Genomic DNA, 24,926 nt, shown 5'->3' with positions numbered 1-24,926 from the left:
TAGAAATTATTAAAAACTACAATATTGACGAAAACGCATAAATACGTGTTAAGTTTGTTCAAAGGAAACCCATAATGACCAAAAATAATCGTTAACTGGCGAGTAAGATAATAATTGAAAATTTTGGCACAGATCTCAACTATGATGACGGAAAATAAACATTTAAAACCTTTTATGGAGTCATTACCGCGCAGAAAAATACATGCGCGAGCGGCAATAGAAAAGAAAAAAAAATTGGATCGTTAACGTTTTTTGAGTGAAAAAATTAAATTAACATTAATATGTACAAAATAATATTATGACGATGATGATTTACTTACAGTAACAGCCGATCGTGGTGTACAATCACGCACACGTCCTGCGTCCACGACACTTGCACAAACAGTGAGAATTTTAACAGTGAAATTTTTATACGGTTTTACCGCAAAAAAAAAACGAAAAAATTAAAATAAATAACAACAAATAAATATTACTAAAAAAAACGGTTCGTAAATGTCAAAATTAATATATACAGGTGTGTATATACCGGTGTTTTAACGAGCGCGTCACTCACTCATTCACTCAGAAAACACAAATTTTTTTTTATAAGTATACAAAACTAAGAATCGGCAAAAATCCGCAAAAATCGCGAAACAGTCGAGGGGCGAACGGCACTCACGGTACGCGGCGTTGGCATGTCGCGGGCGCGTGTTCGGCGGTGCGGATAAAAACACTGTAATATATACTATATATTATATACTATTATACTTGAGCAAATGACACGGTAAAAAAACAAAAAAAAAAAAAAATCAAACAAACAAAAATCGCATTTATCGTCGTAGAAAAAATCGAGGAAAATCTCTGCTCCGGCGAGAAAATAATAATAAAAAAATTTTCTCTCCCCCGCGTGATGCGTAGTCGGTCCGGCGGTGAGCAGAGGGGTCGGTCGGACCGCGTGTGCTTGCCGGGCGCGCGCGCGTGCAGTGCTGTACGGACGACGGACGACAGCGGACAACCACGGTGACGGCGATTGCGACTGCGACGGCGGCGGTGGCGGCGGTGGCGGCGGCGGAGCGACGAGTGTATATCCCGCGTGCGTGCTGCTGCGGCGTAATTTTTTTCCTCCTTTTTATTATTTTTATTATTATTATTAATTTCGCGGCGCGTGTATGTCGTACCGCGTATAGTGTAATAGTCGTCGTCGTCGTCGTCGTAGTCGGGTGCCGGTGCCGGTGCGGTGGCCAGGTGACACTGAAACGTAAAATTCGAAAAGCAGGAAACCCTTCGTATCCCCACCGCGGACGCGGCGACGGCGCCCGAGCGGCCGACCCGGCCCCCGGCACGCCGCCGCAACCGTTCGGCCGTGTCTGGGCGCGGCCCGCCGCGCGGGCAGGGGGAACGGATTTTCGAGTCCAATGGCCACGTCTCACGCGTTTCCCTCCAAAAAAAAAAAAAAAATTAACACTAAAATAAAACCAAATTATATTATTATAACGTTTTCGCTCTATTGTATATATATATTATATATATAGGTACCTTCGTATATTATAATAATATATATATGTATAATATACATGTATTATAAGGTATACCGCCGTGCCGTTTGTATATATTCGTTATATTATTTCGGTACTTACATACTATTACCTATGTACATTGTTATTATTGCGTCGGATCGTCCGGGAGTAAACCGCGACTTAACCTGCGATCGCGACGGCGTTTACCAGTTATATAGGCGTGTATTATAGAAATAGATTTCGCTTGCGAAACCGACGCGAATATTTTAGACTTCACTGTTTATATAATAATATGCTGTACCTACCTGTGTTATTTAGGTATATTACAATAATGCGGCGGTTGAGTTAATGATTTCAATTAAAAAAAATATATTTTATGTACACGTACCTATTATACATTATTATTATGTGTAGGTATTTCGTATAAAAAACGCGTTTATTATAATATTATATTTTATAGACGCCTCATATAGTAGGATTAAAAACAAATTACGATTTTAGTTTTTTTTTTTTTTTAGGTCGTAAGTATACGCCGCACAAACGATTTTTTTAACACTATAATATTATTATTATGCAGTATATATTGACGGAATTTTGAGGAAAATCACACGCGTACAAAAACGTTTATTATATTATAATAATATACGTACTCCGGTAATGTTATTCGAATTAACCGTAATCGGTCGATCGTTTTTCAAACGCATATTTCGTATCTCAGCGTTAGTTCTGCAACGCGTCGACATTTATCATAGTCCCGGAAAAAAAGAAACGTTATCCTGTGCAGCGTATGATTGAAGCGATAAATTCCGAGAAGAGTATTTTATCATATTTACGATTAAGTTAATTATTTTCCCAATATTATAATTTTGAATTTCATTATGTAGTGTATTATACTGTCGCAGTAACATTTTTAAAAATAAAATAATAATGCTCGTATATAATCCGGATTTCTTATAAATATTCAAATTTAAATGAGAAATTTGAAATTGTAGCTATGCATTAATAATGTTGAAATTCTATATGAAATTAATACACATACGCTAAGAAGAATTTCAGGTTTTCTTTAATAATTTGTGTATAATCTATATCAACACCGATTTAAAAAATATAATTTATTTTATTATATAGGTTAGATTAATTATATATTATGTTAAAATAATATTTAAAATCTAACAATATATCAATAAAACTTATCTAAAATAGATTGTGAAATAATTAAATACATTTTAAAACCTTCATATTTTTATGGTTTAAAAAGTTTAGAACTATGTCTTATAATATTAAAATGTTTAAATTATGGAAATTATTTTTCAATGAAAAATATTTAAAATTATACTATAATGTTGTTAAAAATATACAATAGATTAATATAAAATTTAATATTTTGTTTTTTAATATTTTATAGTAAAACTATAGAATTTATTATAGTTTTATGTAGAAAAAAAGTTGCTTCGAAGTTATACGTTGTATCTACTTTATGTGATTTAACTTTTCATATTTTTAAAACTTCTCAGTTGAATTTTTCAGACATGAAACACTACTTAAAAGCTTTATAAAGTCATAAGCTTTTGAGATCAACTATTGTAGTAGAATAAGTGTACCTAATGATTTCATAAATATAAATAATAGATTTGTTTATATTTTAATACTAAATAAAAAAGAGTAATGCTTATATTATGCAGAAATAGAATAGATAGGTATTTGAATTTTTTTTTTATTTGGAAAACTAACAAAATTGAAATCTATGAAATTAAAAATTAATTTTTGTTTATAATTTCTGGCACATGAAGTTTTAACATATTTTAATGAATACAATTTTTTAACGTAAAACTGAAATAATTAATAAATGATAATTATTAAATAGGTACATATTGTAAATAAAAAATAAACTGCTATAAGCATACAGAAAAACTCTGCATGTTATTGGTAAACAGTTTTTTTTTTTAATTTTTACAGTTTTAAAGTAATATATTATCTGGTTGTATACACACATAAATTTTGTTTATAATACAACATACAGTGTATTAAAATTAATATTAATTGTGTTTGTTTCATAATAAAACGTATCGATGTGATATAAAAATAATAACCTATTAAACTTAACATTTATTTGTTTTAATGATAAACATTTTGCTAATGAATTATACTTTTTTTTTATTTCTTAGATATAAACTGTATACCTACACGAAAATTAAATAACTCAATTTTAAATAATTATCAATAACACACTTGAATAATTTATATGAGTTTTAACAAAAGTACTACTTTTTTCTTTAGATATGAATAGATAGGTACACGAAAGAACCTACATATTCTATTAATTTTGCTAACTTTGTAATTTATAAATCCATTTAAAAATGTTAGTATTATTCAATATATTTGTATACAGAATGATTCTTTTAAATATTTACACTAATTTTCTTCTAAATTATTGACTTTTTGATAATATATACATTTTAGATACTGTAAATTGTGAAGTCATTACTCATTCAGTCATTACTAATAAATATATTTGAAAAATTTATATTTTCTTCTATTTTTTTAATTTTTGATAGACAGTCAGTACTGGTATAATTTTTTATTTTAAATATCAAAGCAGAATATTATTCTGAAATTTAAATTTAAAAATAATTTCAATCGAATTTTAATCAATTAATTAATTAATTAGTTATAATTTATTTATAATATGTATTTAAATTTTAGATGAATTGAGTATTATCTGAGGTATCCCTTCCCTAATCCAATAATGTACTTGTCAAAACATTAAATACTTATAACTAATTAACTACTCGAACAAAATTTAATATTTAATGAAAACAAATAGTGAAAAATATAATTTCAAAAATGTTTCTATATTATGTTACTAATTATGTAAAAAAAAAATATTTCTAAAAATGTTCTTACTTTTTGATTAGGTACATGAGTGGTAATTGAGTAATTCTTAAAAGAATCGAATCATCCTGTATACATTTATATGATAATTAATTTCTATAATTTATTGAAGATATTAAGTATGTACTATCAATATGTGTATACTTTTTTAATATTATAATAATTATTATAATTGTAAAATTATTTTATCTAAAAATAAAAACATAAAATTTTTATGTTATGACCAATAGATTATATTATAAAGTAAAATATAATTAATTTGACAACTGGGAAATTATTTTAGATAATAGTTTGAATATAAATGTTAAAAAAACATTTAATAAAATTCTTTTCGTATATTATTTTAATTTAGGTATAGCTTGAAAAAGTTATGGACTTATAACGTGTAAAAATAGGAACAATAATATGATTACAAAATACATATTTTAAAACGAATTCTATAATTCATTTTAATGCATAAACATAATATTATATTACTTTTATTAAGATTTTACTTTGAAAAGATCCAACGGATTATTTATATCGAAGTATCAAACCTACAGCAACTGTGGGAAAGGGGTAGGAATCACCAGTCGTTGCATTTGTTTTGCTTATAAATAGTGAGTAAAGGAGTTTACGAAATTTAACGGTCTCTTTATGTAGTTATATACATTGCGTATGTGTACCTATACATACCTATCATCGGATACGTGAAATGGGGAGAAAACGGTACGACGAGGGTCAAGTGGTTCAATAATAATAATAATAATAATAATAATAATAAAAAAATCTAGGTTAGAAATGTGTGATTTTTTTTTTTTGTCTCGCGAATATTATTATGAGCGAAAAAGAACTAGTTTGGAGTGGCTAATTTTGCTTGTCGGGGAGCGGAGCCCCCTAGCCCCTCCTTTCGCATACGCCCATGAATATTATTATAATAGGATTTCTATTGTCATTCAGAATGACTATGATGGTGGGTAACAATAAAAAATGAAATACATACATTATTATTATCTAGAATTAAAACGTGTCTCAGAAAAATCGCACCGCCGCCGCAGCAGTAATGACAATAACACCACCAACTCACTGTATAATATATTACACACTATACGCGCACATCATGAGTTCACGACGAATCAAATCATCTCGCTTTTTGTAATTCAAAACTTGCTCTATAGTTGAATATTATCGATTGCGATTTAAAAAACGATTCCTATAACGGTTCTGGACCTAACTTGGCTTATGAATACCGATATAATGATTTAAATCGTTTATTTTTAATGACCACCTCCGCGCATAATATAAAAAAAATATATTTTTAGGGATTGTGTAAATATTGCATATTATCTAATTTGAGGGGCGTCAGTTTAAAAAGGTTGAGAATCACTGTGATACTCTCAGTCAGTACACGTAGCGCGTGTGATGTGTCTCAACGCCACGCCGTTTTCATTTCGCAGTCACAAAATGCGTAGAACACTAACAAATAATAATATATTATAGATACATTGAATTTAGTTTGTTTCCGGGAAGATCCAACAGAAAAGTTGTAACGAAATTACAATAGGGCACCACAAATCTGCAAGAGTAAAACTTTTTTTCCATTTTGTCGTATTCGGTTTGTTTATACACTGTGTCACTGTGTACAGGTACCTCGAGATTTTCGGTTGTTGTAAGATATTAAATTATTATTATTCCTCTTTGGACGACTCCGCGAGGTCACAGAGTTGACAATGCCACGCGTTACGATGTATTCGATTATTAATAAATATATTATATCATATTATTCCACCCGTGTAGAACAATTTCAAACAATGTACTTAATGCGTTTTTTAAGAAAATTAATTACGAAAGGGTTTAAAAGTTAAAAGAGATACACGCGCGTTCTTGTGTGGACGCACTGTTACCTATGTTTTTTAGAATTCATAACGAAATACAATATGGTCTGATGTATTCTTGGCATTGGCCGACGGGAGGTAGAAACATATAGAAAGGATAATTGATTGATATTGGGCGTAATCGATGGTATCTTACATATAATATTCTCTTTTTCTTTTCTTTTCTTATACATATTATATGCGTATACACTATATATTATTATGCTCTATTCTGAGCACATTGTTATCTGAACGATTAACTTGGCGGTTAAAATGTACTACACAATGGGTTTAAAAGAAACAAAAAATTGTTTAAACCATCGTCTGATTGTGTGGCACATATACTGCATACACACACACACATACACGTATAATGTACCTATATAATATGTAACTTTAAAATTATTTATGTCAGATCCGAGACTCAGAAATAATTATACCCATATATAAGTCGACATGAGCAATAGACAGAGACGTACCAGATAAAAAAAAAAATAAATAAATCCTTATTCACTAAAAAAAAAAATAGGTACAAAATTTCAACCATATAATATTAAAAGTCATATATCATTATTATTATGTATTTATGCTCGTGCTTTTCGTGTAAAACTGCATATCATACTGTACGATAATAGAAGTTAGAGCATTATATACTTACGGCGGGACACACACACACACACACATAAATTCGAACACATATTATATTAATTGCGTATTGAGTGCATGTATTAAAACGTCGAATAAATATTATAATATACAGTGAACCAACCGGCAGCATATTATGGTGAAGTATATTAACAATAATAATAATATGATATGCCCTTATTATTTTACGATATAGACACACAGGTAACGTGGTTTATTACTGGTGAGCGGTGAATGTGTGAAATACATGTCTGAATTTCAATTTGCCTATACACGGGGCTGACAACGCCACATATATTGTCGTAATATTAGTTTATTACAACAGCATCGTGTAACATCGTGTATTGAGAGATGTAATAATATTAAATACTCTATAACGTGCATCTGAATGTCCAAGACGCTGAAAAATTATTTGAGTACATATCGTATGAGAATTCGATATCAAATTATATTATTAATATAATTATTCAAATTATTGTATTTGTTATCTGCATGGCTGTTCCGTAATAACTCGATAATGGGATTTCATTTAATATTATAATACTATCAAAAACCAAAATGTCATAAATTTTACCATTTACTGATTTCAAAAAATAGTTTATCAACACAGTTAAAGCTAATCATATAAATACCGTAATTATTTCTATACAATTTTGAACGTTTTATTATAAGTTATAATATATTATATTATAATACTCGTATATAATATAACTACTTAAAATAAGTGAAACATTTTTTTCCTTGTAAGATATTGTGTCGAACTATCAATAATGACCGTGGCCAATAGAGTGTTACATAATATCATCATGACGATGCAATAATATATTATAAATTGTATTATTATATATTACTCCAAATTATTAAAAATAATTATACGATTTGAAGGTTTTAAATTAAATGTTAAGAACGATAGCACATAGCATATTTAATTTCAATGAGAAAAGCAAATGAAAAACATAGTTTAAAAAACTAATATCATTTAAGGCTATCTAGTATCTACCAATAACCATTGGTTAATATCACAGACCGGTTAATTGTAAATGGTTTTTGTATTTCATAAAAAAAACTCGAAGTAAAACATATTTTATAAAACAATTATAATATTATACGAGTTTTAAATTTATTTTGAATTTCAATTTTTGGACACTGATATTTATTAATATGTAAAACTTAAATTTACACAATGTCTGGTAGAAAATAAAAATGGCATAAAATCAACCACAAAAATAGTTAATGAATAATATTTAATATTATATTTTGTTATCGGCAATATATTTTTCTCAGACAAGCAACTGAAATGCCACGTAAAAAAACAATTAACGCGTGGATAATAATAAATAATAAAAAAATGCGTACAAATAAATTAAATTTTAATAAAAACAAAAATGTATGAGTACAAAGAAATAACTAAATGGCTGTAATTTCGTATGACTAATTAATATTTTGTTATTATGTTGAATAAAGAATAGATCTCCAGATCTTGTAGTCTAATGTTCGATATTACGGTGCAAATTTCAAACTCGAGAATATTATATTTTCATCCACGGTGATTCGTCAAACAGGTACCTAGTTATTATTTCTACATCACTTTTCCGCAATAAAAATGATTTCTGCGTTGTAAAGTGATTATCATATGACGTTATTTTTTTCACGGAACATATATTATTTACCTACTGTAATTATTACTATGTTATATTCTGCTGAAATCAATCTTACTCCATATTTTTTTTTTCGGTAACTGTGGATCGCAATAATTATACGGTATAACAATAACACCGGTGTCAATATTTCCCTACCTATTCGTATTTAGTCTTTTGATATTAAAAACTGATGGCATATTGATTGCCCATTTGTTCGTTTTAAGCCAAAAAAAAAAAAACGTCTTAAAATAAAACGGTTCCAATTAATGTATAATAACACCATCTCTAAAGTACTCGCGATTGACTATACTTTATAAATACGTTAATACCTATAATCTATATTCTATAATATGTCGATTGTAACAACTATCTGTAAATTGTATTGTTTACATCGAAATGTCCTGTGACTGTGCATTGATTTTATTCTTTATTTTCAGATATGATGTAGTTCTGTATATATACACGGGTATTAGAAGGATATATTATTATTTGTTATATTATATATAATATTTTATAATTAATGTCGTCGATAACCGATTTACTTTACTGGGGGTGATAAACAAAGTGATTCATCACGCATGTTCAGAGTTCATCCAATCACCCCCATTTTGCATTTAATAATAAATTAATTCAAATAATGATTTTTAGAATTCTTAAAATATAAGTACTTAAGACCATATTTTCAAATTCATGCAATTTATTGTATTATTAAGAGGTATCCTGTGGAGATACAAACTTTAATTTTTCAAATAAGAACTCCCCTTTTCTACTATATATTATTTAGGGGTTGATTTTTCTGAAAATATTGATGTATTAAAATAAAAATTCAAAGAAGTACTCTTTGAGTTATTTGATGTTGTGGATCAAGGATAATAGATTCATAATAATGGATTTAGAAGATAGGGGAAGATTTTACTCGTAGGTATATGACAAGTTAACAATTTTAGTAATTACTAATTAATATAATAATATATTAACATTTATGATTTGTAAATATGGCCCAAGTATAATAAATACTAAATTCAATATTATATATATTTTATAATTTTGCAGAACAATTTTTAAGAACTACTATCTTTATAATATACCTATACATTTTAATAACTGAAAACTATATACTCGTTCAAATTTTTAATGAGGTATATCGACATTTTCAAAAATTTATCCGCCGAATAATTTGCAGTAAAAAGGCGGTTTCCATTAACGATACGATTTTCGCGAGAAATCCAGGATAACAATTTATTACTATATCATCGGATCGTCGTCAGATCATTATTGTCGCGCGAAAACAATTACCCGGTCGAGTACACCAACAATAATAATTAATGCGTGCAAGAACAAATATTATTATATTATCATGTAAGCGATGCATTGGACATTCGGATTAACTGCCGAGTTACGTATATGTGCAAATAATATTACATATATAAATAACGTGACTGGTACTCAAACTGCAGGATGATGATGATGATGATGATGATAATAATAATAATGTACGCAACGACGACGACGTGCGATTATCGGCCGCGAGATCTCCGACTAAGAGAAGACGCTCTTCCCTAAAAAAAAAATATACCAGTTGTAATTTTATTTACCGCTGTATAAGTATATATCTATATTTTAGCGATTATAACCGTTTTTTTTCGTTCGTTCGTTTTAATTGTTCGTTTTATTTCATCGGGTTAATACGTCACTGCTGCAGTTCCTGCTGCTGCTGCTCATCGTGTGTGTGTGTGTGTTTTTATATTTTATCCTTTTTCTCCCCCTCCGCTCGTGTATACATTTTCGCCCCGTATCGAAACGGGCAATAATTATCGGGACGGGAAAAAAATGCAGAGAGAAGGATGATAAAAATTATGTATTGTATAATAATAAAACACTAGGGACGCCAGATGGCCGCTGACAATGTTTTAAATTAGAACTGTGATGCGCGCATCTCTCTCGTAGTTTTTCTTTTTTTTTTTAAATTTATTTTTTATCCTCCACTGCCGTCGTCGTCGTACACGATAATTATTATTACAGCCCGTCGAATTTGAACTGTTCGACGACGACGGCGGCGGATAATTATTACGATTGTTATAGGTCCTAAGCTCTGCAGTGACGATGAAATCGATGACAGTTTTTGTGATACGGTTTTGATAAAACTAAATCGTATCTCGTCGACGACCGTCCTATAAGGCTATATACTCATGTACACTTATATTGTATGTTGTAAACTATTTTAAAAGAAGGTTGTCATTATTTTGGTCGATAAATAAAAAATAAATTACATTTCAATTTATTTAAACCATCGCATACCATAATGACTGATTTATCATACTAGAACATAATATTATTACCGAGAAAAAAGATGCACAAATTAAATTTGTATTTAAAACTTTTATTATCTAAAATAAAATATTATTTTTATACATGCCGGATGGATAACATACATTATAATTATGCAATAATATAGGATCACAATGTTTTTTAATTGCATTTTATATCTATATTAAAATTAAATTCTATATTGGATAAGTTTTTTTTTTTATTTCATAGGATTATTTACCAACTAACAACTTACTAGTATAAACTTATTTTATAAAAACATTTTTATGTGAGTGAAATTCAATAATATATCCTATATCATGTTTAATAATAAAATGTATAATGATATGGGCTTGCATATTATATGTTTGTTTTATTAACACTTATATAATTTATAATACCTAAGTAATAACCTTTATAAAATTTATAATTTGTCGAGTTGTAATAATCTGTTGGTTGAAGATCAATAAAAAAAAGTGATAAATCACGAGTTTATTAAACAACATCTGTTTTTTATTTGTTTGATAAAATAGTATTCTAAAATTAAGCAATAAGATAAAAGTTTAACATAATTAAAAAAAAAACTATTATTTTTTTTCTGTGTATTTAATTATAATTTCTTCTAAATTATTTTTGAACGTTGTGATATTTTACTAATATACATTTTTATTAAAATGTTTATATTTTATTTTTCTGTAATATAATAATATAATATAGTGACGAAGTAATAGATTGATATCGTACAAAGTATTATAATAATGTGTATTTGATTTATTTCTACAGGCTTATAATAATATATAATATTTTATGCAACAATGTGCTTTGTATTATAAACTGTAAAGTAATTATTGTTTTTGAAGAAAACAATCATGAACAAGTTTCAAAGGTTATACATACACAATATTATAATAATCTTTATTCGTCATTTTAACGTCATCGATGCGCTTATTACATATTTCCTCTAATAATCTATAATATAATATACGTTTGGATTATCATATTGCATGCAGGTATTACTATAGTGAACTTGTGTCATAAGTTATAGTATTATTTTCATAAACAATTGCAGCAGATATAATATTGTATTTTGTTGTAACAAGTGCGACTTCCGCGAAAATGTATAACACGAAAAAAATTATATTATTTAAAACGACTATCGACGTCTAATTAGTTAATCCACGTGTATAACAAAATATGATATTATAATAAGTGTAAATATTATTATGAATCGTCCGCATTCTATCGATAAATTCATTAGACAAAAAAAAAATAGTTGGCGATATTTCTTGTAAATTCCATTATATGTAGTATTGTACCTACCTATTACTATGTGGTTCCTTTTTCAGCACATTGTAACGATATTAAATGTGTATAGTATGTATCCGTTAGATTTACATCATAATATTAGGTATAGTATTTTCATTTCACAATTTTTATTATAATATATATTATATATGGACGCATCACGTGCTAGAAGTTTTTAAACTGTTCATACATAATATTATATATACATTTTTTTAAACGAGTTTAAATAATTCACAGCATATATCCGTCAAACGGGTATTATACAAATAAAGCAGTTCAGTCCCATGCGGTATTAATCAACATATTATATACGATAGGGTTTCATTATGCAAATTACGTACGGCATTGTTCTCCGCGGATGAGTATAGACATCGATCTTCACCCTACATTTTAAATTTTATTTTTATTTTTTAATGATCATCCATCGCCATATGTCGACGCCGGGAACACGAATAATTATTTTAAAACACAATTAATCCAAAAATTTGTCCCGTAAAACGAACGCGCGTTTAATAATATGAAATATCCGTGGAATTTTCTGAAATTCATCGTCAACCATAATATAATTTAGATTATTAATATATTTATATTATTATATTAATATATAATAATTATAAATTTAATTTTAATAATTTTATGTACGAATGCTGCAGATGCTCGTCATCGCCTCTCTTCTGAAATATTATTAGATTACAACACAACCGTTTTCCTGTAAAACGAAAACCACGAGAGCAGCTTTTTTACCACGATAATAAAACACACACATTATAGGTATATATCTAGGTGCACACGTTATCATTTAATTTCGATGACCCTGTTATAAATATCGATAATGATTTTTATGTTTACCTACGGTAATTATTACGGCTTGAGCATTATAGGTGTATATGAATTATATATCATTATATTATATTAACGGAATGGATTCATGAGCTTTTTTTTTTTTTTTTTAAAAAAACAAATAACGTATTTCAAATAATATTAATTATGCCTTTATTAATTAGGTATAGATTTGTTAAACGTATATAATGTTACTGATAAGATTAGAGGTCATTTCAATCGTATACATTATACCTATATATTAGGCGCATAGTTGATTCGTACACTCACACACACGCGTACCCCGCGCTGTCCGCGCGCTAGTGTCTGTAATCAAAAGTTTCGGGAAATCATTCTTTAGCATAATCATACCATTATATTTTGGACCCAGCTTCGCACGCAAGAAATCTATAATATTGCCAAATGCCAACACCGATATATTCGTATTTTTCAGCGGAAACGTAAAAAACATTAAAAACCTATGATAATATTATTATCATGATGTATTACCTATTAAATATATCTGCGCGGTATGCACATCGGCTCATGCTATATAATGCCAAATAATAAGCATTTAGAAAATTATATTAAATCGATTTTGTTTATTCATTTGATTCGTTTCCTCACAATACGATAATGATATACAAACGTTATAAACATTTTTATTATAAAAAATTATTAATAGTATAGACGCGACTGTAAGTACCTACTTATACGATACATTATTGTAATACCGACACTATACAATATAATATGTATTTAATATTTCAACTGCTTTAAATTATAATTAACAGATGTGTTTTCTAAATAAAATTTGATTGTACTAAAAAAGTACATTAAAGTGAAAACAATGAGTGAAATTACATTATATGGAACAAAAGAAATGTGGGTGTTAGCCAAACACATGCACCAAGTGAGGGACTCGTCGAATAATTATAGTCGCGCTAAATGGCACATGAAATGTACGAATGTTCGTAGAGGGACGAGGATAATATTAGCTGCCTGTCTACGGTCTGCTAAGGATAGTTGGGAAGATCTAGCTTCAATTCCACTGGGGTGTAACCATGCGAGGCCATGGATGACACTCGAATTTAAATAATATGCATGCGACAATGTCAAAAAGAACTAGCGCTAGACCTATTTAAACTGCTGAGAGTCATAAACTGAACAAAATCCTCATCAAATGGCGAACCGGTATAATGAAAATAGAGTTAACATTTTTAGTCTTGCAATAAACTTTTCACGTGCGAATTTCAGGGCTTTTAAGATCGGTTGAGATGAAAACCAAGATCATCTGCAATGGAGTTATTATATTATAAGGTGAGAGGAATGTATACCCTTAACAAATAAAAAATAATTGTCGATTGGCGTTTTCATTGCAGGTAAAAGTAATTGATTAACATTTGGGAGCATTAAAAGAACGCCATAAATCGAACAGGTCATATCGGACGACTAAAACGAGTAATATTGTAAAATCCTTGACTCTATACCAATACAAATGTAATAACACTATGTATAGTCATCAACATTTAGGTTTAAATTCGGTTGTTGGGATTTCTAGTCGTTTGCGTAGTTTTCTCACACATCTGGAACAAACTTTGACAGTGTGCACTTACTTAACAATCTTACATACGTATCTTAGTGTGCTCCAAGGCATAAGTACTCACGGGATACTTAAGCGGTATATTAGAGTATGTCTCGATAGAATGGTGTGAGGATTTACGACTGGAACTGCGTAGCGACCAACATCCAAATTTGTATATGCAGTCGTATTATAGGCTATAATACTACTGATATTAGTAGTATACCTTATATTACAGAGAAAGTGCATACTAACATTAGTAAAATCGTTGATTATAAAGTATTTATAGTCAATGGTAAAAAATACTGCAGAATAGTGTATGCTATTCTCTGAAGTTTACTACCACTGAAAAATCTACTCTGTAGTTCCGTTATATTGTTTAGTCATTTTATAAATATTAAAAATAAAAAAATTCAACTCATCCGTTTAGAAAAAAGGCTGCAGGTGGAAAACTATGACATATTTCATTGTTCTGGCGTGAATTTGAATTGTTATCGCGTAATATATGATATTTTAATAGTCGATGGTCCTATATAATATTATAATATAAATCTAAAGATTTTTTTGATCCCGATAATAATATGATTCTTACGTTTTGTATAGCCTTCGTGTATATCATAATATTGCGACAACGCTGTTTCGTATATAGTGTTGTAAGCACTGAAAAGTTATTATATCGGTATTATATGCATATCATATTTTAGAAATTGCAGCTATTAAATATGTAGTTCTTGGAGAAGAAATAATGCGTTTTCGATTCAACATAACAATGGAACAATAGTTTTACATAACCTTTGCAATAACTATACACATAGGTAATTGTACATCTGAGAAAGTGTACGAGGTTGCATTTGCTCGGGATCGACATTATAACAGTCAAACAAAAAATAATTATGCATACGATCTGGCCAATACACGTGAACAATTAATATACTGCAGGTATCAATTTGATGTGTTTAAGTGTCTTATAAAATAAGATACAGAAAAAAAATGCCAGTCAATATGCGTTATATTATAATAATACATCACAACATTCAATTAATATTAATTTTCGGAAAGACACGTGTACATTTAATAAAAATAATTTAACTTATTAAATAAATGAATCGACATGGTGGAACGTTACCGACGACTTCATCAAATCATAATTACATTATATTATGATAACAGCAGGGATGGAATATGAATTTAATTCTGTCTTTAAATTTAGAACAATTTGTTCAAATCATTATTGATTATTATTTGGTCAGGAGGTGGGGGAATCGGGAGAAAATATTCTATAGTCACTCACACGAGGTTTTGTTTGAAAACGTATTTTCAATTAGAGCAAAGTGTACGAGAAAACTATAATTTAACGGTAAACCAAAAATGTCGTCCAATTAAATTACTTGGTGTCTTAAATTTTCATTATTCTCATCATTATTATCATGACAATAAAAAAGAAAAGTGGTATTTTATTATATTTTTTTTTACATACAATTAATCAGAATACTTCTGCATTTATCAATATGTATAATGTGATCAATTAAATTGCATTGACTGACCTGTATCTATAGATATGATCTTATCCCCTACGCCGATTTTACTGCTTTTTTGTATTTTTTATGGTGTTAAAAAATGAGCTCAATTCTAGAAATTTCATGGTAGATCGTGCTAAGTAAATTATACCATGCTTACCACAGCCAATCAGAATACGATAAAAACCATACGATGACGTACAGGCAACGTAGCTATGAACCCCTATGATAAATTATTATTAATATACCTATTATATTATTTTTAATGGTACCTACTTAATTGGTGCTGTAGTAACTGGTAGTATTGCTAAGCTTTCAGTTATTATTGTGACATTGATTACACAATTGTCCCATAGACGATAGATCTAACGTAAAAATATCAAGTTTTCTTAATATCAAGAACTCGACAAAAGAAAACTTTATGGTAAAATATTTTAGGTTTCGTATGATTAAAGTAGTATTAATATTATGTAAACTAAATATATATAACAAAATTTTTTTTTTGTCGTCTTGAACCAACGACGCCGTGGGAACTGCTAGAATATAACAAAAATTAAATTATGACTACTTTGTTGGTATATTTGTGTATAACTTAAATATATTTTGGGATTTTAAAAAAATGAGTAATATTTTATTACTTTATTTACTATATACCTTGGTATGCAGTTAATGCTCAGTATTTTATGAAATCACAATTTTATGTACTGCTCATCATATATGCTTAACCCGAAAATGTATGAAATAATAATATAAGATGTTAGTGCTTATATTATTATATAGCTATTATAGCATTGCATGAAACGTTATTATTCATACAAAACATATTTAATAGTTACTAGAAAAACGATTTTATTTTGTGTATAATAATTTTAAAGAAATTATTGTCAAATATTTTCATGAACATTTTTAAAAATTGTATTTAATTAAAAATTAAAAGTATAACAATAGTAATTGAAAATTGAAACTGAAACTATTATTTCAATATAATAACATTGAGTTAACTGAAAGACAAAACTGAGTAAATTTAAAATGCATACTTAAATTAAGTTTTCATGGATAAATTATTAAAGTTAGTAATGAAGATTTTATCTTTCGAGAGTTTTTAGCTACTGCAATAACAAAAACAATTTTGAACAAAATATTACCACTAAAAAGTGTTAAAACAAAATAAATATTTCATATAAATCAATAATTCTTTATTCGCAAAGAATACAAATTGAAACTTTTAAACAATAAAATATAATATAACTTTAAAAGTATATGATTTTATTAAAACCCATTATATGATGGTGCCCTATAACTCAATCATTATTATTTTTCAAACATAAAAAGTAAATATAAATGTTTTTGTTTTGTACTGAATAATTGTGATTTTTCTAAATCGTTAAACGAGTTTCCAATTTATTTGTCTGCAAAGTCGAGTAATAATGTCTTTGGTCTATGATCTATGATAATATTATATCTTCATAGTTTATACTATAGAAATAGTCAGATTGTCTTTCTAAATTTATTACATTATATTATGACTCTTAAACATTTTAGAAAACTCTGACGATAAAACTTTTCAATGTTTAAATAAAATTATGTCACTAACTAGTGAGATTATGTTAGTATATTAGTGCATTATATTAGAAATCCAAATGTTTTTAAGCGTTGCACAATAGGTACCAATATAATTTTTAGTATCTAATATAAAACCATTTAATGTTAATTTTATAGCGACGAAATAATATTCTTATTTCTGTGTTAACAAAATTCAACTTATAATTTCCGGGAAAGATAATTTTTCAATAATGATAATACCTGAGATTGCTTAATATGATGTATACACTATATTATATTATCGTTGTGTTTAGTGCCAGCCTATGACAATAATAAAAGAAAAAAAAATCATCATCGTAACTATTATATAGATTCCTTTGTATGTTTCGATTATTGAATAAGTATTATCCATGATTTTGGGTCGATTTTATTCGAGTAAACTACTTAAACACAAAATGTATAAAATAAATACTCATAAAGTTAGTCTTAAAACGTAACTTTACCTAAGCTAACATTTTTTTAAGCAATTCTCTTACAAAATATTGTGATCGATTTCAATACATCAATTTTGTTTTTGTTTATACACACTTATGTTAAATACAATAACACATCTAGGTATGAGCTAAAGTCTATCTCAGCTTCATAATATTGTTCTGCACATGATTTGCACAAATAATATTTTATTTTATCATATATAATAGCTACCTAATGCACAGATATTTTTCCTGTCCACTTATTTATTCTATCCGGTAATTAATTTTACCCCTTTTTAATTCCCTTGACGAGTTTAAAATGTTACAGAATAAATAATTCACAATATAAGAGGAAATAAGTATATACAATATATAACCGGATACTATGATTATAAATTTACACATAGGTAATACCTGCGTTTGGGAAAAATTTTCACCAACAAATTACCGTATTGAGAATGAAAATAGTTACAAATCAATATGAATAATTTTAACCCAAAACGAAAAAATAACCAATAAATCGGAAAATATTCTTTAATTAGGTCACTTTTATATCAGCCATTTTGACATATATATATATATATTGTGTGCAAGTGCATATTTATTTTTTTCGTATATCAGGAAATAATCCATAAATTATTATAGTAAGCAGTAAATTGATATATCTGCAGATGTAATTGCAGTATAATAGCGAAGAATTTGAAAAATGTTTTAAAAATTTCAACCTCGATTATTATTATTCACGCAATACGAGTAGTGAGGTTTTTAAATATTTAATATTGTGTGTAAAAATCGTAACACACATGATATTATTAAATAGCAATATAATTATTACAAAATTCCCACGGCTTAAAAGGTGTATTTGATCATAATTAAACTAGATAATGACTTAGAAACGACTTAATGTTATTACTGCAATTTACGAATAGTAGACAGATAATACATTTTTGATAGTATTATAATGTTAGGCTAATACGTATTTATTTATTTTTTTGAATGTGTTGTTTTATGATTTTTTAGAAACAATTTGTTCAAGTCTAATCAGTTAGATACTTCAGCAAGATTTTTCGATGTACCAATTCTATTTATGCAACGATTAAAAGAACTCATTTTCATAACCAAATTCTGGGATAGTCGTTAATTTCTTACAATTAAGCTTTAATACCGCTCAGGGTCGTAAACATTAAAGCCTGTGCAATAATACATCTAGTAATATACTATCAAAAACATATTTTGAGGATTAAAGTGCACGCACTCGGTTAGTCGATGTTCGTATAATATCATATTACTCATTAATTAGGATATACAATTTAATTGATTCTTTTACGGCGTAAACGAATCTCAACTATTGGTATAGGAAGAGGAAGGAAAGGGTAATTAAAAATTGTTGGTACTACTATATTGATAGGGAGTGTTACTCTACGTTTATTTTATTTTTTTTCAAATCAGTCATAATCATTTTTTTAATTTTATTTAATGCTAATTTGGCAATTTTTTGTACACTCATACAGTCATTATTATATAAATACATAAATGACACGATGGTTCGACTCTAGAGAAGTAAGAGGGGAGATCCACTCGACGCCTCCACAAACACGCGAATACTATATTACGGATAGATAGTTATTATACAATCGCGGCTATATACACCGTGATCAAAGGCGCGACACATCGCGGGACGCGTCTCTGTTGGGAACGCTTTTCGGTAGGTACCTATCGCGACAATAATATAAACAATATTATTTCTTTATCTTTTTCATAATAATTATTATTTACGACTCGCCGGTACGATATTGTTATTATATTATTATATTATTATTGTATGGCTTCGTGTACCGTTCGCGCGGTCAGCAGCCGCGGCCGACGGCAGTCGTTGTGTGGGTCTCGTCTGCGGCGCCGCCCCGTCCGGCCGGTAAATAAAATATAATATATATACCACGGGGTGGGTGGTGAGGTCGGGGGTAGGGTCCAGATAGTGCGTTCGCGTGTGTGTGTGTTCATCTCTCGGGGTCAAGGCCACGCGACGGCCCAGACGGTGACGTCACCGTCTGCCCAACACACGAGTGATCGCAACAGGTGGTGCAGACGGTGGCGGCGGAACAGTCGCGGTCGCAGTCGTCGTCTATGGTCGCCACCGTCTCCGGTCGCCCCGTATAGGAGTGCCCCGACGCACGCACACACACACACACACCCACATACACGAGCGCCGTCGACCCAAGTCCCGCGAGGAAACGCGTGCCGCTACGGTCTACCACGTGCGCTTTTTTTTTTTTTTTTTTAGTTATTTCCGTTATTTTTGTTTCCACTTGCTCTAGTGGTAAACAACACAATCCGTCATCCGACCGGAAATCTGTTCGACTGTGATGCAAACATTCCACGTCCACCGTAGTCTATGATGATATTATACTTAGAACGATTACACTTTTAGCCGGTCTGAAACCTGCGCGAGTGCTGTATGGAGTTTGTTGCCGCTAAAAATGCATTCGTGATATTATTATTCGTGTATACCTACATGATACGCACGTAGCCGTCAGGTACGGTATACATTCGTGGACACGATGTCTCGTACTTTACATATTGCGTACACCAGATTCGTCGTACACAGCAGTCACAGCTTGTCCGTACAATAATTTATATACTCGGCGGACCTTTTCGTGGATTCTACAAAATGTCACCAGTAGTCTAAAGGTTATAGGCTTTAAAGGACCCCGGGCAACCAGGTCAATGCTGTCCAATCGATATAATCTCCGATTTTATCAAATGCTTATAAGTATTTTTTTCTTATTACAATATTCAAAAATAATTAAACACGTTGTTAGGTATCTATATTTAAAGAATATTTTTGTTTTTTAGAGAGGACCTTCAACACGACCATTTATTCTTTGACGTGACAATCAAAGCGTTACATGCAGATTATTGATTATATCATTTAATTACATCAAAATCATCAAGGGGAAATATGGTTTTAAATATTTTATCATAAATAGTCGTTATAAGAACGCGTTTAAGCCTTGCAAGTTGCAGTTGAAGCATAAACGTAAGTCGATTAATTCGTTAGAAACAAAAGAAATACCTATAGTCGATCGTTATAATTACTTGCTGACAGTTTTGTAGGATTCATGATTTCTGAAAACGTTTTTTAGATTTATCATAATATCTTACTATGATCTTACTATGAATACAATAATAGGTATAGCACCACTCCTTTGAGATTTGCAGGACGAGCGTTGTCGAGTCACACCAGACTTATAATGGATGATGCATGGTAGTATCTATTATGTTATACCAGCTAATAGTATAATTATACGATCCCGTGGTTGATTTTAATCTGTTCACTCCGGCGGCGTTTTACTAAACCGCAGATGATGATGAGCAAAATATGTTTCCATTTCGCTAAAAAACACAGCGGTCGCGGGAGAGCAGCGACATAATACGATAATAGGTGTGCGTGGTCTTAAATAATAATAATAATAATATAATGCCATGCGTCACGAGTATACGAGGTATAGGTACCTATAGTTCTTTCGGGCACGTGTGGAAATAACATCGTTGATCGTAATTCATAATAATACATTATTATTATCATATGAAGGGTACCAATGATGACGAGGTGTCCGCTGCACTAATTTTGTCTCGGATATTCGGATAGACGATAAATCGCGTAATATTAAAATTAAAATAGTATGTTGATCATTAAAATATGATATGTTATAAAAGATTGAAGTACAACACTTGTATACGATTAACGCATCTAAAGTAAATAGTGATTACAGCGCGCGTGCAATATAATATGTATGTTATTATGATATTTAATTCGATTGGCCGTTTTCGATCATTGCGATAATACTGTGTTATTTATCGTAGTCATTAAATTAAATTATGTTTATGCTATTACAATATATTATTTGAATTGGATTTTAACATTATTTTTTTTTTCTATCGCCGACCGTTTAAACATAGTTAATACATTTATGCCTATTGCCCATACAACTATTATAATTATTATAAAATGGAAATTATAATAATGTCGTCCTCATTGTCGTATTGTATATACGGTGTACACGGTCGTATTGTATATACCAGTTTATATAATAATATTATGTACATATGGAATAATACCTCGCAATAGTCGTGCCAATCCATTGTGGTATAGATTTTTAATCGTTTTAGTTGTAAATGAAAATATATATTGCGTTTCCCGTACAAACCGGCACGGTGGCATATATATCTCATCTACCATACCTACCTATTGAACTTTATCGAATCGGTAACAAACGAATAGCGATTTGCCCGTTGCAACGCTGCGAGAAAGTCCAAAACGTCAAAACTTTGTTGAAACGATAAATTTATTAAACATACCAAAACCGTAACACTAAAATATGCATTGTACACAATCTATTATATTAGCTATACTATTGTACGGTATCGACCAATAAGACGCATTCAGCATTACATATATTATATAGAGCTACACACACACACACATATACATATATATATAATATAATATTACAAGTATCATGCTTAAATACCCGTACTTTTGATAAATTATGCAAATAAACTGCACACTTAGGTTAAAAGGTGTATAATACGCATTATCGTAATACTGTGTTAGTAGTGCCCCATGTGTATGTTATATGACTATTAGAACGGTCACAGCAGTTTTTTTTACCCTTGTTATTTTTTACAGGAGTTGGTGGGTAAATGCGTCACTGTTAATATAACCTTTTAAATATGTTAACTATCATCTAACAAACATAATATTATGTATATATTTTTTTTTCACACGAAGAATTTCTTTGAACAAATATAATAGGTATAACGTGTATGATATATATATATATATTATATTGATAATAGTTTTTTCTTTATGTGGACCATATTATTATTAACTTGAACACCAGCAGCAGTTATTATCAGTTTATTAATAATATTTCAGACGTAATTTCTAAATAAGAATGCAATAGTAATATATTTTTTTTACTGATTGAGAGACACGAGTATAATAAAAAGTTATAATTATTAGATAAAACAAATATTAAATTTTAAACAGATATGTTTTTTTAAATGCGTTGTGTTTGTTCTATTCTATAATATATATAAATAATATAACTATAGTGTAAAATTTTTTATGATAAATTATAAATTCAAACTGTTAATTAGCAACAAATAATATATTATTATGTGTTTAATATTATCAACTAACGAGTGATATGAAAACTTCCAATTTAAATTATATTCGTTTTCGGAAATCAACACCGATTATATATTATTAAAATATTATCGTAATATATAATATTATATAGGTTTGCAGTATTTATAAATTGCTATAGGCCAAAGTCAGTCGAACCTGTAAATTATTGACACGTGTACGTATTAGCCATTCGCCATTATACAAAAGTCAAAGTGTATAGTACGCACGCGGGTGGGCAAACGTATTACATCCATATACGAGTCGGGCACCCTTAGATGCGTGATGGTGATAGACGATGGTTGTGGGAATATGATATTGTGAACTCTATCGGTTTTGGCGACACAATAATAATTCTTTCTACGGTGAACTCTCCTGAGTGAAAACGTCAAAATAATCGTAAAATAAACTCTCCGAATTCCGAAGATGATCTCGTATAAATTGTTCTGATTTATCGATAGTAATAATATATTATATAAACTATTTCAATAGGTTACATTATTATAAAAATGTAATAAAAGTGAAAAATAGCTAACGAATCAAACATTTGGCCATTAGTTGAACATTTTGTTTGTGTTATAGTGTTTTATATTAATGTATTATAGTCTTATGTCTGACTATATTATAATTATCACAGTGTTAAAATTTATACGGTCAGATAGAATACTGTTTCAAGTTTTTGGTGATATTTCTAATTATATTGTCATGTAGAAATATACATTTTAAGTATATATTTATATATTTTTTTAAACCAAAAATAATATGTGGATCCATATTATTTTCATTTATTATATTATGCATTAAAATTGTTTTTATTATAATATTTTATATTATATTATATTATATAGATGATAGGCAAGATACGAATATATTCTCATTTCTAAGATGTTATTTTATAATTTATTATGTAACTAATACAATTTAAAATCGTAAAAGCATTATTTTTAATTCGATTACTAATAATTATTTAAAAATTGTAGATATTAATACATTGTTGGATGCACTTAAACTATTGCAAAAGGTATAATTTTTAAAACAATACTTATTCTAAGGCTTTTAGCGTATATTATTAACTGAAAATCAGGAGGTATACATATTATTTACATTTACTGCAAAAACGAAAAATGAATTATTTTCAACGAATTCGAATACCTACATTTAAATGTATTCAAATGGTAGACTAGTATTGTGCACAATATATTTTCGACCTATATTTAAATGTGTATATTATTATGAGACGCAAAATAAAATTAATATCATATCGGAATGATAATATAATAATATATATGTTTAATAGATCTCAAACCGAACTTTCACGTTTAGCCTATAGAGAAACGGAATTCCAAAAAATAAATAATATGGATTTGTTAAATGCCCGAAGGAAATAGGTCTTGAACAATGGATGACTTGTTAAGTAATAAAATGTAGATTGCCGTATTTAAGAGCAAATCAGCACACTTGATCAAAGCTATTGTACTCTAATAATGTGGGGTCTTGAATCGGATAATAGGTACCTTATATAGGTACGTATAAGGAATATTTATTTTTTCATAATTATTGTAGATTATAATATTTTCATTGAAACCGAACTATTGCCATCGTCTATATAGTATATAATACTTAATATGTAATATAATGTCATATCGTCACATTATATAGAAATA

General features: G+C 29.0%; 1 protein-coding gene across 2 annotated transcripts in view; it reads right to left on the bottom strand.

The window, feature by feature from the left end:
• LOC132928898 (uncharacterized) overlaps positions 1 to 1,231 on the bottom strand; it is an 84,826-nt gene extending 83,595 nt beyond the window's left edge. For both annotated transcript variants that reach the window (XM_060993843.1, XM_060993844.1), the window contains exon 1: positions 321 to 1,231. The gene's annotated coding sequence lies outside the window, so the exon portion shown is untranslated. The remainder of the gene's footprint in view (positions 1 to 320) is intronic.
• Between the last annotated feature and the right edge of the window lie 23,695 nt (positions 1,232 to 24,926).

This window comes from Rhopalosiphum padi, chromosome 4 (genome assembly GCF_020882245.1).
Source record: "Rhopalosiphum padi isolate XX-2018 chromosome 4, ASM2088224v1, whole genome shotgun sequence".
NCBI lineage: Eukaryota > Metazoa > Arthropoda > Insecta > Hemiptera > Aphididae > Rhopalosiphum > Rhopalosiphum padi.
Note: the sequence above shows the minus strand (reverse complement) of the source record. Positions and strands in the feature narration are given on the sequence as shown.